This window comes from Aptenodytes forsteri, unplaced genomic scaffold (assembly GCF_000699145.1).
Source record: "Aptenodytes forsteri isolate BGI_AS27 unplaced genomic scaffold, ASM69914v1 Scaffold349, whole genome shotgun sequence".
Lineage (NCBI taxonomy): Eukaryota > Metazoa > Chordata > Aves > Sphenisciformes > Spheniscidae > Aptenodytes > Aptenodytes forsteri.
The window spans coordinates 1,083,340-1,099,391 of NW_008794452.1; the positions used below are offsets into that span (position 1 = coordinate 1,083,340).

The window sequence follows — 16,052 nt, forward strand, 5'->3', positions numbered from 1 at the left end:
CGTCTCACGGCGCCCGCCGGCAGCGCAGAAAGCGCAACCGCAAGCGGGGGGCAGCCCAGGGGCGCACCCTCCTTCTCCGTCCCGGCACTAGCACACAGGGGAGGGGCTTTCTGCCACGGCCTCGCACGGGAAGAGGTCGGGCACGAAACTAATCAAAAATAAATGAATACCCCCCCACACACGTAGAAATACACGCTATAAATACTGTGTATGCCCAAAGAATGCAAAGGTCCTGAAGGCCTCCCTGGATAATCCCCTAAATGGGGCCCGCAATTTCTTAATGCAGGGGCTGCTGTTATGTTTTGAAATTACTCCTCTCAATTTTCACTAATATTTGAACCTTTCACACAAAACAGACACACACAATTAAACCACAGCCCCCTCCCTTCTCTTAAGCTGACCATCTAGACTTGGAGTTTTCTAACCAGTGAAAATGGCTCAAGGCCCTGCCTGTAACTGGGAAAAGCACTCACAATTCAGACCAGGCTCCCTGCTAAAACACTGACCTCCGGCCCTTCTATTTACCACGTGACATCAACAAAAATGTAACTAACCAGTACAGGGCATGGGCACAACGGCTACAGCTAAGGGAACTTTTTTGACATAGCTGTGACTGTTGGAAAGAAAATATTCTTTTACAGCAACCTGGACTCACAGATTGCACAGTCTTGTAGCAATAATACAGTCATTTTTTGGAAAACATGTTATAAAGTTGTTTTAAAAACACCACTTCCAATAACAGTTAACAGTACCAAGAACAGGTTAACAGCATCCAACTGCATTTGGTTATAGTCAATTATTTACATTTTTCAAATACCCAGAAGCCAAGCTCACCTTAACCAGGTCAGACTGCAACAATTTTCAATTGAGTACATTGATGTCAGGAAAAATTACAATTTGCAACTTCATAGCACAGGAGGCTATTAGGTGGAGAACAACAATGTGCATCACTGCAAATATTAAGTGTGTTTGCATAGAGTTTGGATGGACAAGACAAATGCATCAGAAACTAAAACAACTCTCACTCAGACATCTGCTTGCAATCAAAGAAATATCGAATTGATAATGCAGGCAACAAAAAGTAAAAAAAAAGTCAACAGATTTAAAATTTATAGTATAATTACCTTCCATTTTTTACGTTTCAAGCTCTACATGAGCTATTTTTTCTCCACAAATGAGAGTTAAAAATTTTCCTTCTATGCAAGAACAACAATCCCTGTGCATTCACTTGTTTCTAGGACACGCAACTTTTAGGAAAACAATAAGGCACAGGTTCATCCCACTTAATTCAGGGGGCTGAGCAAAGCAGGGTGATAAAAAAATGGCAGGGTCATAAAAAGGGTATTCCTTTTACTGGACTCTTTCAGTATGGCAAATCTTAATTCCTTATCAGTACCTTTGTTTTACAGTCTAAATTATCACTTTCTGAAGACAAATCACAGAGCTAGAACCCCATGTCTCTATTAAACACACCTAGACTATCACTGCTGCAAACAGAGTGAATGTTACTGTCAGAACAGGTAAGTTAGCATCATGTGGGAGAAAACTGATACAAAGCAACCAGACCTGCTCTGATCCTGACTCAAGAAGTGTTGGACTGCAATAAAAACCCCAACCTTTAGATCCGCTTGCAAGCTTGTTACAGAGTTTTTCTACAGGAATAAAGGAAGAGGGCAGGAAGAAGGGAGAAAGTGTTCTTTGCAGTGCACAACAGTAAATTTAGCAGAATACAGCAATGACAAAGATTAGTAAGGTGGTTAAAATGGGAAAAAGAGAAACGGGGCTTTGCTTTTGATGGGGATAAAGAAAAGGTCTCAAGTGTCTCTTTCTTTTTCCTGTTTCATCAAAGGGTACCCAGAGCCTGAAGGCTTCTGCAGCTGTGGAAACAGCTACATGCTACTATGTAGTTTCCATTTTAATGACCATCTACAGCAACTTTTACCATTCACTGCTTTCCCACCACAAACATATAACTTTTTATATAATTCAGATTGCAGCTTTTCCAGCAAAGTATAAAATAAAACCCCAGGACAGCTAGAAGCTGTCTGTTCTCTGAGACATAATCCTATCGAACCGTATTTATGTTTTCCCAAACTTTTAAACAAACAGTTGAGTTTTGACCATAAACTTGAGTGACACACCTTGAGAAGTGGCTGGAATGCATCTCTAATAGGGTATAGAGCAACTGACAGTTTCTAGGCTTTGATACAAGAAAGCACAGTAATAAACCACAAGTATTCCCACGGACTTTGCATAAGCATTAAAAATATATGCGTGGTAAAGCTTTACTCAATTAGATGTTTAAGCATTCCAGGTAGCCAGCTTGGATTTTTCTTTTTTATTTGTTTGTTTTCAGGGGAGAATAACAGCTAGAGGGAAAGGGAGAAGGAAAAAAGTTCCATCTTTGCAAGCAATCCTAAAGGACATGGGATTGGACCATGGCTAGCATTTAACTACAGTCTGCTTTTGCCAAGTCCATACAGCTTTCCAAAACATGATTATGGGCTGCCAAGTGTGCCCCATCATTGCATCTCCGTTATGTGCTTTTTAACACTATCACACAACTTAGAGAATAACTGGATAAAAAAGAATAAAATAATAATTAAAAAATGCATTCACACCCATGGAGAATTCTACTTAAAATTATTTTAGTTTTGCTAAATCACAAAAGGCATTTGGAAGTGCAAATGTAAAGATATATTCCCATATGCTCCAACATCTTATTTGTTACTCTGGGGCTAAATTAACCTTTTGTTTTTGAGAATATATTTCTCAGACGATTAAAAAACATCAGGAGAGAACATCAGTTGTGCATAAACCGTAACTGAATTTACAAATAACCTTTCTCCTCCTGGGTCTGGAGAGTTAGTTTAACTTCAGAGGCTGCTCCAACATGCAGTGTTAGCAGAACTCCTTAGGGAGCTTTCTACCAGCTCAGAAATGCTGAAGCTCAGTGCCCTCAGGCCCTTCCATCCTCTGCACTCCTGAGACTCCAGAGAAAGGCTCAGGAGTAGATAGGTGGAAAAAATGTCAATCAAGGATAACAGGAGGTGCAGGAAGAGGGGACTATAAGCATTTACTTCAGCTTCTTTGTCAAAACTGTTCCAGAAGAGGAGGAAATGGACTAGCCCATGCTTCTTACCAGCCCATCATAATCTGTCTGCTGTTTCTGCAGAAGAATAATAGTCTAAGCATGGTAAATCTGGGGTTTAGTTTTTATATTACTGTTTACCAGCCTTCTGAGGAAGTCTACGTCCCAGACCCATCCAGACTTGAGGCCATGTGGAAGCAAGGGGTTCTTCCCTGTATTAGAGGTCTAGGTAGGGTCTATCATAGATGCCTCCTTAAACAAAAAAACCAAAACAAAACAAAAAATTAATCTAGCGATGTGGTCCCTTGCTCCCTCTGAGGACCCACTCAAGCTTTTAATTCAGGACAACGGAGATTATTTCCCCTCTGATTTAGGTAGTGACACCCAAGCATGAACGCCGTTTCCTAAGACGTTACACACACTGACAACAGTCAGCATGGACAGTTACAGGACTGGGCTTGAGTGTGCACTGAGAGAGGGCAGATCTGATGTTGCAGAGGCAGCCTGGGACAGTCCAAGACCGAAACTTGGTAGTACAGGACAAAATAGAGTTCCTCTCTCTCCCTTATCCCTGAATGCAGGGGCCCTTCATATTAGAAGACTTTAAGAGCATGTTAAGATTAAAAGATTGTTAGTGGAAATAAGTTTAAATGCACAAGGAATTAAGTAAAACAAAGTTAAATTATCCCGTAAGGGCTCCATGTTGCATATGGCAATCTCACAGGGACAGAAGGTGCTCTCTACAGTCCATGAAACCTGCTTTCAACAATACAAAAGAACATGAATGAATGATGTACAACCAAAATAAGGAGATGTGGTACTTCAGTTATGGACTTCACCGTCCACCCATTGTATGTGATATACATAGTCTCAGCCAACTGGCAGCATGTGAATTGAAATATCAGAATTACTCAGATCCTGTCGTTGAAGTCTACTTTTTCCCCACAATTAGGCTTAGAGGCTTTAATTATGTGGGTAGATCAAAATCATTGCTAACTACTTCTGTAATGGATTAGTATATATTCCATTAGATTTTATCCATAAAAAATTCATAAAGAGAATAAATGCCTTGAAAAAAACCTATGTAAATGCATATTCTATACACATTGAAATAAAATTCAAGTTGTTGAATAATGGGTTTGCATTCAGAGCTGTAATGTACCCATGCCAAATGCTTATGCATTCAAATTAGCTTTCTTTCCAAAACTATTGTACGCAGTCTTTTTTTCTCTTTGGTGTAATAAGGACAGAGTTTAGCATTTCACGTAAGGTGCTTCTATTTAGTCATGTCAACATCTATTCTCAGCCAACTGTGCAAATTGATTCGGCCAGTTGCATCCCTTTTCATACTATCCCACACAATTGTCTCGATTCTCAGAGATGGAGACATGTAACATATACAACGATATCTTCATGGTGTGCATTAGACACTAACATAGACCACTATGCATTTATTTGTTAGCATTCAGTGAATAACTGAAAAAAACCCTAAATACAGTGCAAGACCATCATCACTTAAGAAGCCTTCAATGCACCAGATTTTATTAGAGCATTCTATGAATGATATAAAGCACCAGTTGTTTACCTTATGAATTGTATTCCCACATTCTTTTTCACTAGCAGAGGGATATAAAATGCTTAATATATGCATACATTTTAAACAGCTGGGTAAACAAGAAAGGGACTATCTAGAGAAGGAAAACACCAATACTTGTAATTTGGAATAAAAATTAGATACCTACCACTTTTTCAGAGGGTTATATTTCAACAATGCTTTGGTTTTTGGTCTATCACATGTAGGATGTTGGCTTTTGCCTTCCCCGCTTCCATATTTAACCGTTAACTATAAGACCCTGCTCTCCCCACTGCACCCCACAACAGAATCGCAATTTAGGTGGGAAGGGGCCTCTGGAGGTCATCTAGTCCAACCTCCTCCTCAATGCACAGCTAACTTCAAAGCTTGATCAGGTCAAGGATGGTAAGTCCAGAGTCTCCAACCTGCCTGTTCTATTGCTTAGCCACTCACTATGAAAATGTTTTTCTTTTCACCCAGTGAGAATTCACCATGCTGCTACTTGTGACTGCTGCCTCTTGTCCTTTTGTTGTGCAACAGTGAGAAGAGTCTAGTTTCCCTTATAACCCCTTGTTAGGCGCCTGAGATAGTAATTAGATGCCCTCTTAGAACCAGGCCAGATAAACAGCTCCCTCAGTCCCTCTGTGTACATCTTGTGTTTCAGTCCCCGACTGTATTAGTGGCCCTTCATCACACTCTCTTCAGGTGGTCAATCTCTCTTCAGTACTGTGAAGCCTGAAACTGGATACAGTACTTCAGATGCAGCCTCACAAGTGCTGAGTAGAGGGGAATAATCACTGCCATTGACCTCCTCACTACACTCATCCTAACGCAGCCCAGTATGTGGTTAGCCTTCGTTGCTGGAAGGGCACTCTGCTGACTCAGGTATGTCTCAGCCTGTTCACTTGCGCTGTCAGTCTCTCTCACAAAGCCTTACAACACTCTTACTGCCCTTGCTGCTGCACTTCTCTTTCTACAGGCTGCATAGTCTGGTCTTAAAAGGGAGTGGATTCATTTGAATAGTCCCAGTTTGCAAAGTTAGGTATACCAGGATACAATTAAGCAAAATAAAATTTTGGCTTAATATGAAGAACAGCAAGAGAAACAGCTGAGCAGTTATATATGTCTCCCAAGGGAAGAAGTGGCAGAGTTACGGCTCGCTGCATTCACAACCCAGAGAGGACAAGGCTGTATTAAGAATTTGTTGTACAGCACAGTTTTATATTAGATGTGTAATTTTTTTTTAACGGTAACAAGTTTGCAACAGCTTGTATTTGCTATATTCCCTGCTTCTAGATCCTCAGAACTACAACATGGGTAAGAAAGATTTAATCACCTTACAAGACCAGTTCCAAACAGAAGCTAAATGGGAGGAACTGACTAGTAGGAGGATTTCTTCTTGAATGTGTGTCATTTTGCTGTTTGGCAAGGGAATGAAACTGGAAGTAATTGCACCAAAGTGTCATAAGACTTCTTCCCAACTACCCAAAGCATGCCTGCTTTATCAGATATTTCCAGTATTAAGGGGTTTTCCAAGGTACAGGAGATTCATCTTCAAAATCAATGATTTGCCCTTTATGGCAATCTATTGGAGTGTTATATTTTATAAAGCTCACTAACCAAAATTAAGGGTAATGCCATACTTAATGCAGCAGTGAAAGTTTGACTAATATGAGAAGAATTAGTCTAATTTCTTGACAATTCTGTCCCTAGCTACTGTCTCTGTTCGCAGACTGGGACATACCAGAAATACATTTTCAGCCCAGAATAACTCTTTATTGCCACTTCACAGGACAACATTCACACATATATGAAATGCTAATCCCAGGAGCAAATCCTCACTGTGAAGAACCGATTTCATGTCTGTCCATCCAATTATCTCACCTGTAGTGTTAGCACCTGCATAACTGTTCAGTTTCTTAAAATGTTTCTGCCATCTAATCAGATGTTAATGGAATGGAAAGAACTTCTTTGTGGAATGAAATGAGAGTCATAGCAAACAGGCAGCTGGGGAAGATTTTGTCTGTCTGACTTTCTGGCTAGCTGTCGGTCTCTGTCCCTCCTCTATGTAGATCAGTCAAAATGCACTTCTGTCTGAGTACTGAGTTTCAAAGAGACAGTGATATCTTGGAACCCCTTTATACTGCAAGAGGAGGTTTTCAATGGCAAACACAGTCTTTGCCTCTCACTCTTGATCTGAGCTATTGAGCTTTAAAAGCCATATATAAATGGATCAGCTCTTGTTCTTTAAAGCATTATAAATGCTCTCCCTGCCTTTTGAGGCTTGTAAAAATCACCTAATGTATTAAAAGCCTAGTAGCTTTATATGCAGAAGGATACAAAATGTAGACCAAATTTTAGAAGCCGAAATATTGGTCAAAGATTGCATAAATTCTACAGGAGCAATACCTAAATAGAGATCTCTGCAATGACATGCCATTACTGCTCTGAGTTGCTTATACTGGTGCTGTAAAGAGATCACGAGGACAAGTCTTGAACACCGATCTCTAACTACAGGAACTGGAAGGTGTAGGGTAGGGGTGGTGAGGGGAAGAGAAGCAAAGTGGATTTTCTCTCCTTTTTCACAGTTGCCAAAGACTAGTATTATTGGTCTCTCAGCCGCTGCTTATATACAAGAACAGCAGCCAACAGCTATATTCTGATCTTTATAGGGTGTCAAACCAACAGAGCAGGATTAAATAGTAGAATCAAGGGTAGCTTAATCTCACCATCATTAATCTTTGAGAAACCGCCTTATTAACTACAACTTACTCTTCTGCACCTCTGTCCCGTAGTTAGCTAGACGCGAAAGTAAAAGATCCCAATTATGGTTTAAGAGCCTGATCTAAATCCTACTGAAACTGATGGGGAAAAGCTTCCATTGACTCCTCTGAGCTTCAATTCAGATAATAATTCAAGAAGAAAAAGTCCATAGAATTATCTGCAACATGCATGTCTTAGAAAGATGAAGACATATAACTTAAAGTAGCTGAAACAAAACAGCGCTGAAAGAAACACCTATCACTTTAATATTTTTTCCACTAGGTTGTTCAAAGAATGTACTGGTTTGGATTACACCTTCCCCCCCCAGATTACAGTACAATTCTTCATTTATTTTGAACACTGTGATTCTGCCCAGTAGCAACACCATGGCTTTAATCATTCAAGATCCAAATTCTAAGTCTGAAACTCCTGTTACAATCTGCACATTCTCTACTTTTGAACCATACATTTTTTGAAAGGGAAAGGTTTTCCAGGAAGGTAAGACCTTGTGCCTCTTACAACCATTTACACCAATTTAATGACATGATTTAGTTATGCTAGCACAGACTGCCTTGCAAAGACTGCACTTTTGCAACACAAACTTAAATTCAGGGGGTTAGACTGGATTATATCAACACAAGGTTTCTACTGTCCAAACACTGCTCACCTCTTTTAGCGGTTTACTTCAATATGTCTAAGCAATCTAGTTACCACTTTTTTGTTTCCCCAATGAGTCAAGACCTTAGGTTATATGCAGAAAGAATATTACCAGGGTTGGTTCTGATGGACATCTTTCTCCCCCTGAAACACTTTCTATAAATTCTAGCAAAACTGTGTAGCTGAAGGATAACGGTAACTGCAGAGGAACGCACACAAGTGATCCATACAAGCAAATGCACACAAGCGATTCAAAGTCTAAGAAGCAGGGAATGAAGACAGTTTGCATGTTTCACCACAGGCTGTTTGATGAGACTTTCCCAAATGATGTTTATTAGGAATAGTTACCAAAAAGGATTCTATTTTTTTAATGCTACCATTCAAAAGCCATCAACCATGAAAGCACATCTTTCTTGCATATATTTGCAGTTTTTACAGAAGGTGTGGAACATACTACCTCCAGGAGCTGTCAAAGTATCCTTACAGGCTTGAAATACAGATTAGGCAAAAGACAGAGAGCTTAAAGGATTCAAGCTACTACGTATACTGTGTGATTTGCAAAGTATGGAGAAAAAGAAAGCGCTTTCCAATTACACATACACAAAAAGATAACTGCAGCATTTAAATATGTCAGGAGCAGAATTTACCTTTGTAAAATTAAAAACAAACTAGAACCACCAGCAGTGGTTTTGAACTTAATCAGGCATTCAGGGAGCTGTAACAAGATCAAAAGTATTCCAGTGCCTTGAAATTTCTCATGCACTCATTGCTTGCCAAAGCATCATGAATTCTACTAACAGGTTTTTTTGTTTTTCAATAAAGTATCAAGGCATGTAGCTTTTTATTTTTAAAGAACCCTTTACAGTCTTTTCTGGGTCAGGCAAGAGTCGTTTTCCTGGGTAAGGGTAGAAGAAGAACTACAAAGGTATTAATCTCATTTGCTCCCATACATATTGGCAAAAGTGCTAGAGCAGCGTGCATTTTGTAGCATTATAGAAGCCTCAAGTGAACTGAATGCCTCCACCAACTCATCTCCAAAATATTTTTGCGGGAAAAAGTATGAATTATTTACAGAAGCAACTGCCTATAAAATTTTGTTAAACTATATCTGTTACAGAAGATAAACATTTCTCCACCATTCCAATTTAAAACAGGTGAACAGCACTTATTTTTTACATTAGGCTTCTAGCTGAAATTCAGAACTACAACTCAAATACTATTGTACTATTATTGTAAGAGAAATGTTGAGAGTTCCTTAATTATAGTGCTGCCAGTGGGAACCACTGTTGCAAACACACAAAAAAAGGAGGAGTAAAAGAACCAGATTCACCCCTGGAGAAAATCCAATAGAAACAGTTGCATTGCCTCAAGAAAAGCCTGACCCACAGGTATTTTCCTTAGAAGACTGGGAAGTATTTTTTGAAACCTTCCTCTTTATTTAGTGACCAATAATCTACATGTATGCCTAAGCACATATGACAGTTGAAAACATGTCTCTGAAATAGAAGAGCCAATTTTAAGGAGTTCAAGTGTTAAGCAATAGCCATAAATCAAGAACTGAAACGTGGATAGTCATAAGGGCCACAACATATATAGCTGTCTCAGGTGTAAACGGTACCTGTTGCTCAGGACAGTTATTGGAACATCTGCCCATTTAGGAGCCCGTATAGAAGCACATTTCACCACTGACAACATGGTGAAAACAAGCAAGTACCTAAAGCTGAGGTACCGTTACCATACTAAGTATGTTTTTATTGCTGCAAATCCTCATCTTGAGAGTGCTAGGCCCTTGCTTCCAAAAGTGTGAGACACAGGTAATTCCAGTTGGCAAGAGGATGCTCTGGGGTGACAGCACTGCTTTTATATCACAACTTGGATTTCTTGTGTTGGGTACCTTGTTGCTTAAGCTCCCTGAATTAATGGACATTTCAGAACTGCATCGTTTCTGTCTTCATTTGCCACCTAACAATAACAAAGAAGTGTTTCCTGATTGTGCATAGGTGTTGTGAGACTCATTCATTCTCCTTTACCAAAAGCAGAGGAAATCCCACGATGAAGTTAGAAACGTGCTTAGTACAGGATTTCAACAGTCTGTGATAGACAGTGCTAGAGAACATAAATTTAAAGATTAAAAGCAACAAACAGCAACGCTGCCCTTTCCCCCCATACCACAACCACAGACACACAGCGGTCCCCCAATTTTCTAATCTTTAGTCATAAGCAATCATAAGCTTGCAAAGAACTAGCTCAAGCAGTTTTAAAATTTAAAATTTGCTCTGCTACATTTAATTCTACTGAAGGTTACTGTTTCACACACACACCTCTAGTTGGTTTTGCACAGTCCAGAACTTTGTTTTTACCTATCTGAAGTCAGCTAAATTAAATTGCCAGACTCCATGCTGTAGCGGCTAACACACATGTACCTACTTTATTCCACTGACTGTGGAGAAAATAATCTCTGAGAGAGCAGTAGCTTCTTTAACCAGAGAGCTAAATTTACTACTACTTGTCTCATAATGCCTCAAGTGACACAGAAGCCCATAAGCAAATAAGCTGTGACCGGGATATTAAGGAGCAAATAACACCTCTACAAAGACGTGCCTTCCACAGATGTAGCATTTTCTGACTCAAGCACATGATAATGTGTAAGTTAACTTTTATCCAGACCTGCAGATATATTCTCTTCAAGAAGTGAGACACAATCACACAAGCAACGGAAACTGGTGTGGAAACAGCGAGTTTCCAAGAACGTTATTCTGTAACTTAATTACATTACACGCTATGCACGTTACTCAGAAATTCATTTAGAGACAGAAAATCAGGCTGGGAAGTGAGGCTTGACACTGGGAGCAGAGGTGAAGAGAGATATTGGGGTTCTTAGGTGTGCTGTTTGCCTTAATAAGTACTTTGTGATGCTGAGATCACTCTCAGTGTATATTAAATAATTCATAGCATCACAACCTGCATACATGTAATATTATATGCTGGCTTTCAGGAACTGCATTACCTATAAAATGACTTCTATTTTTGTTCACAAAGTATATGTTTGTCTTTGATGATGTGCTGGAGGGGGCTCATTAAATTACTAATATAACTATCAAAGCTATTAAATTACCAATTTTGAGGGATCGATTCAAGGCACATTGAGATAAGCATAAATCCCAAGTAAACCAAGTGTCTCTTCACTTCAATGACCCTCCTATGAGGCTCTGCATGCTGAAATCTCTTTCTCCTGACAGCATTAACCCCTTCTTTGTATAAGCCTCCCTGGACAAAACACTGAAGTAGTTACTCCTAGGGCTCACAAAACATTCTGTTTGGTAGTACATAATGATGGGCGGGGAACACTTGGTTTGTGTTTACTTTGAGAGCCCGGGGGAGAGATTGCTCCCTAAGCTTCCTGACAAGATGCTTATTTTTATTCACATTGTCACTATGTTTTCCCATGAACAAATATTTATACTTCAGAGGAAATGTTTCAGTAACATGTATCAGGCAGGATAAGCAACGTGTTCACTTCCTTTCCCTTTATTATGAGAAAGCAATTTTGCTTACATGAGAAAGTAAATAAATAGATTCCCTAGAGATGCCTGGGAAGGGGTCATTCTTACAGGGAACCCGTCTTGAAAATACTGGCAGCATGTCACTCTGTTACGTGACCTGTAGAGGTTTCATTTGTAATTGCAAGAAATTAATACATCAGAGATTTATTGTTTCCTTTGTGCAGAGAAACACACCATTCTTGTACAATCCTGTCTTAATTAAAATATTTTCCCTTCTGACAAATTTTAGTAGCATGTTATGTTCCTATCTGCATTATTATAACGTACGTTTAATATATATGGCAAGATATAAATCTACCTTTTGTTAATGCTTCTGAACGTGTAGCAGACTGGGAAGGCCAATGGGTGAAAACGACCTAATTTCATTGACTAGTCCAAAATTTGAGCAGGGGGCTGGACTATATGACCTCCTGAGATTCCTTACAACCTGAATTTTCCTGTGAACCTAAATTAAGGAGATGTACTTGGTTTTACTAACTTACATGCTTACTGTATGAACCTGTGAAGATCTGGGTGTGGGACTTGGCAAAAGCATTATTAATATGCACCTGTAATTCAGGCTGGCAACAGCCCCACCTTTTCCCTAGGCTGCACAGAGCAGGAACAGAGAAAGCTGTCTGGTTGCATGAAAGAGTACCTGCATATTTGTGGTACAAGCTCTTTCTTCATCCCAGGATCTCACTCATTTCCTGCATCTGCAGTTAGTCTATGTAAGTATTCACTCTTGAAAATTAGACTTAGCAGCTTCCATTTCTTTGACGCTTTGAAGAAAAGCTTGACATTGGGTCAAAAGCTACTATGTGCAGAAGCCATCCATTACACTAACTGCAACAACACAGATCCTTTATACGTTTGTTTTTATCTACTGGAATATCAGAACAAAGCTGACTAATCCTGTAAGTGAAAGGATTAATTCTAGGACTTTTCAGTTAAGACTTTCAGTACAAAGTTCTCCAAGTCACAGATGCTATAACTTTAAAATGCCTGACCAAAAGCTTCTGGACAGAACAGCAGCGGTGACAGGGAACACTAAGTGAAATGAGTCAGGTGTTTTGTTGTTTTTTTTTTTTCTTTTTTTTTTTTCCTCCCTGGGAATACTTACCTCACAGGAGAAAACAATGTTCATATCCATTTTTAAAAGCTTGATCAAAAGCAGAATTCCGTTAAAGGTATTTCATGTCTGTCTCTTACTGTGGTGTTCCTGAAGGGAAAAGGAGGGAAAGGAGGGAAAAAAAAAAAAAGAGAGAGAATAAACCTTACTATTTTCAACCTAAAATTACAACACATGCAATACCAAAGACATCTCTTATGATCCATTTTATATTGTAAAACAGGCCTGCTTGGTCAACAAAACAGTCTTTCAAAGTTTCAAACAGGTAAATTGAATATGTGCATTAAAATACTAACTGTTCACCCCAATGCACTGAAGAAATCATGGGTAGATAGATGAGCTTTTGAGCATAACTGAAGATTGACACAGCTCTGTCAAATAAAGCTTGTTCTTGAATAATTTTCCTCTGGATTTAGATTAAAAAAAACACCTTACGTGTCAGAACCAAACACTGCTGTATCACAGTTAACCAGCTCTTCATAGGTTAGCTAACAGACTCTGAGGAGGGGGTTTTTGCCCACCTTCAAGAAGGTGACAAGACTCTAAAGTATGAGTTGACAGCCTGACGACATATGAACTGGGACTTCTGTGTTGCTTCCACCTTTGGTCCCAAATGAAATTAATTATAGAAGTGCTTTGTTGGGTTTGAAAAATGTCTGCATTACTGTGGCTTGGTTCCCATCCAGGAGCAAGGCTGAGGTTTTCCAAGAACCTAAGGTGGTAGCAACATTGATTTCACCTCAGATGCTGCCCTAAAAGCAAAGCTCAATGACACGAGTAGCTTTCAGAGGTTTCATGCTAGCTTGAAAAGCAGAAGTGAAGTGCAGATTCTTCAGCTGAAGAGACTAGCGGCCTCCTTAGCTTTTCTAGGCATTTCTCCGTCCTTATCAGCAACATTTCAAGAGTTGAATTTAGGACTGAAGTTAGTTTCTCACAGAAATATCCACCTTCTGTAGATACCCTGCACAAGACAACAGTGAGGGCAAACATAGAAAATGAAGTAATACCTCATTTCACCTTTGTGGAATAGACAAGCCACTGGAATTGACACTAGAGCTAGAGGCATGATCTTTATATCCCTCTAGAAGTCCTTCCCTTCCCTAGAAGCACCTTTGCTACTTATCCATAAGCATTTTAGTGGCAAAGACCATAACAGTCTTCCTTAACTGCCATGTTTCATGCAGCTGCAACTGTTGAGAATCTTTTCACCATCTTTTCTATTGTCTTCACCCTGACTTTCTCCAAGGCAGGCCCTTACAGCCTCCACACATAGCTCCCTTTGTAAGCCCTACAAATAACAGCCTTATCCCACAATGAAACAACCCCCCAAATAATGAATTAAATAGTGGCATTAGCATACACAGGGGCTCTCAAACTGTTTAAATACCTATTTATGTGATACTGTGCCATTCATAACTGTTCATTTGTTTCCTCAGTACTGATGGCAGATTAGAAGTTATTTACAGCTTCTTTCAGAACATCCCTTTTCAAAAAAAAAAAAAATCAGGGATCTGGTTTATCTGATCATAAACTCAGAGCTTTCTCTGTTTTTATTTCATTGAGATCTCATACATTTCAACCAGCCTTTCCCTGCTTTGCCCTCATTAAAATCCACAGACATGGCCTCCACGGATACACCGAGATCCTCCTCATGCTCAAACAGACATGCAAAGCCCTTCCACCAGCTCATTCATAATTCTTTTTCAGAAATCATTAATTATTTACATTATTGTCCTATTAAAGGCCACATTGAGACTCTCCTGCTTGCTGAGAGATTTCTTTAATTGTTACACTGTAAAGTCAGACCAGTTGTTTGAAGAGTGTAAACAGATAGAAATGTAGTTAAACCTGATTTTCATCATTACTAAAGCATAAGCCTAAAAGCTCCACTTCACAGAAAAAAAGTTTCTGGCCTCCATCCCCCTGCCCCTCAATCTTACTTCCGCTTCCTGGTTTTGAAGATACTTGGGACCTCAAAAGAAAGGTTCTAATCTTAATTAGCATTGTGCTGCCTGATTACAACTCCAAATTATAAACATCTTCCCTCCCATGGTAGTGGAGGCAGATCTTCTATTTCTGTGATGATGACCTACGCTCAGAAGAATAGAGCAGCTAAACCTTAAGTGCAGCTTCCTTATCTGAGTCTTAAGGAGCTCACAGCTGAAAAGACAGCTGGCTTTATGCGACTCTTACCCTGTGTGCCTGCACCAGAGAGCATCAGTTCTGGCCGTGGCAGCGCAATTCCTTCTCTCTCCCATCCGCTCCTCACCCAGGCAGGCATTACCTGAACCTGCTCACCCACAACAGCAAGCACCCTATGGTGCTGTCTGCAGGACATGCAGTAAGGCCACCGTAAGCTGAGGGAAAACTAAAGCCGCTTGGAACAAAGAGTAATTCAGTGAGGGATGTACTTAATATGGTCTAATTCTCCAAGGTGAGGAGCTTCCTTTAAATGGGCGGGAAAGGGAGGAGCGCGTAGTTGTTGCCACAGGGCAGGGTCCGGCCCACTGCTTCTCCCCCAGAGGTCCTCAACAACTGTAAGGAAAAGAAGGTGGTCTCTAACTTCATCCTCCTGCTAGTCTTTTTGGAGACACACCCTTCTTCATAACCAGCTCCTCTTGTATCCGGTTCTCTACATGCATTTGCACTCCATACCAATTGCAAATTTCATTCATGTAATGCAGAGAGCCATTAATAATTTAAGATTAAAAAGGAACCTAAGGGCAGGAATATTCCATTTTTCCCTCATGCAATAGATGTTACTTTGCTAGTACGTCAACTCAAGTTATCTTTGTGCATGCTACATTAATTCAGTAAATTGCTTTTCAAACAAAGTGCATTCAGAAAGTGCCTGGAGAATCCATGTGAGAGGAAAGTTTAATTTTTATGGCGAATGTGCCAGATCAATATCCAGAAAGAGAAATATGGACAGATTTTAGTTTTGTCCATCGAGTTTTCAAAAAGAGGGGGTAGCCAGAATAAATCGTATAAAGAAGTCCTCTGCACGAACAAGTAAAAGTGGTATCAGGTATAGCGATAAGTATCCCAGTGCACTATTTACACCGTGTTCAACCAGAGAAATAATAAATACATCTAACGGTATTTAATAGCTCAATAGCGTTGCAGCGGGAGCGCCTGCACACCCAAGGGAGCTGTCAGCATTTTTAGCCTTACCGGGGAAGGGAACGGGACACCAGGTCGGGCCAGGCAGGTGCCGGGTCTCCCCCGGGGCGGGACGCGGCGGCCCGCTCAGCGGCCCGGAGGAGCCGGGGGCTCCGGTCAGGATCTGCCCTC

The 16,052-nt window shown here is 40.1% G+C and overlaps 1 protein-coding gene across 1 annotated transcript in view; it reads right to left on the bottom strand.

Annotated features, from left to right (window-relative positions):
• Positions 1–12,846, bottom strand: part of RHOBTB1 (Rho related BTB domain containing 1) — a 51,731-nt gene extending 38,885 nt beyond the window's left edge. The window contains exon 1 of the mRNA XM_009290508.2: positions 12,750–12,846. The gene's annotated coding sequence lies outside the window, so the exon portion shown is untranslated. The remainder of the gene's footprint in view (positions 1–12,749) is intronic.
• Positions 12,847–16,052: the final 3,206 nt, after the last annotated feature.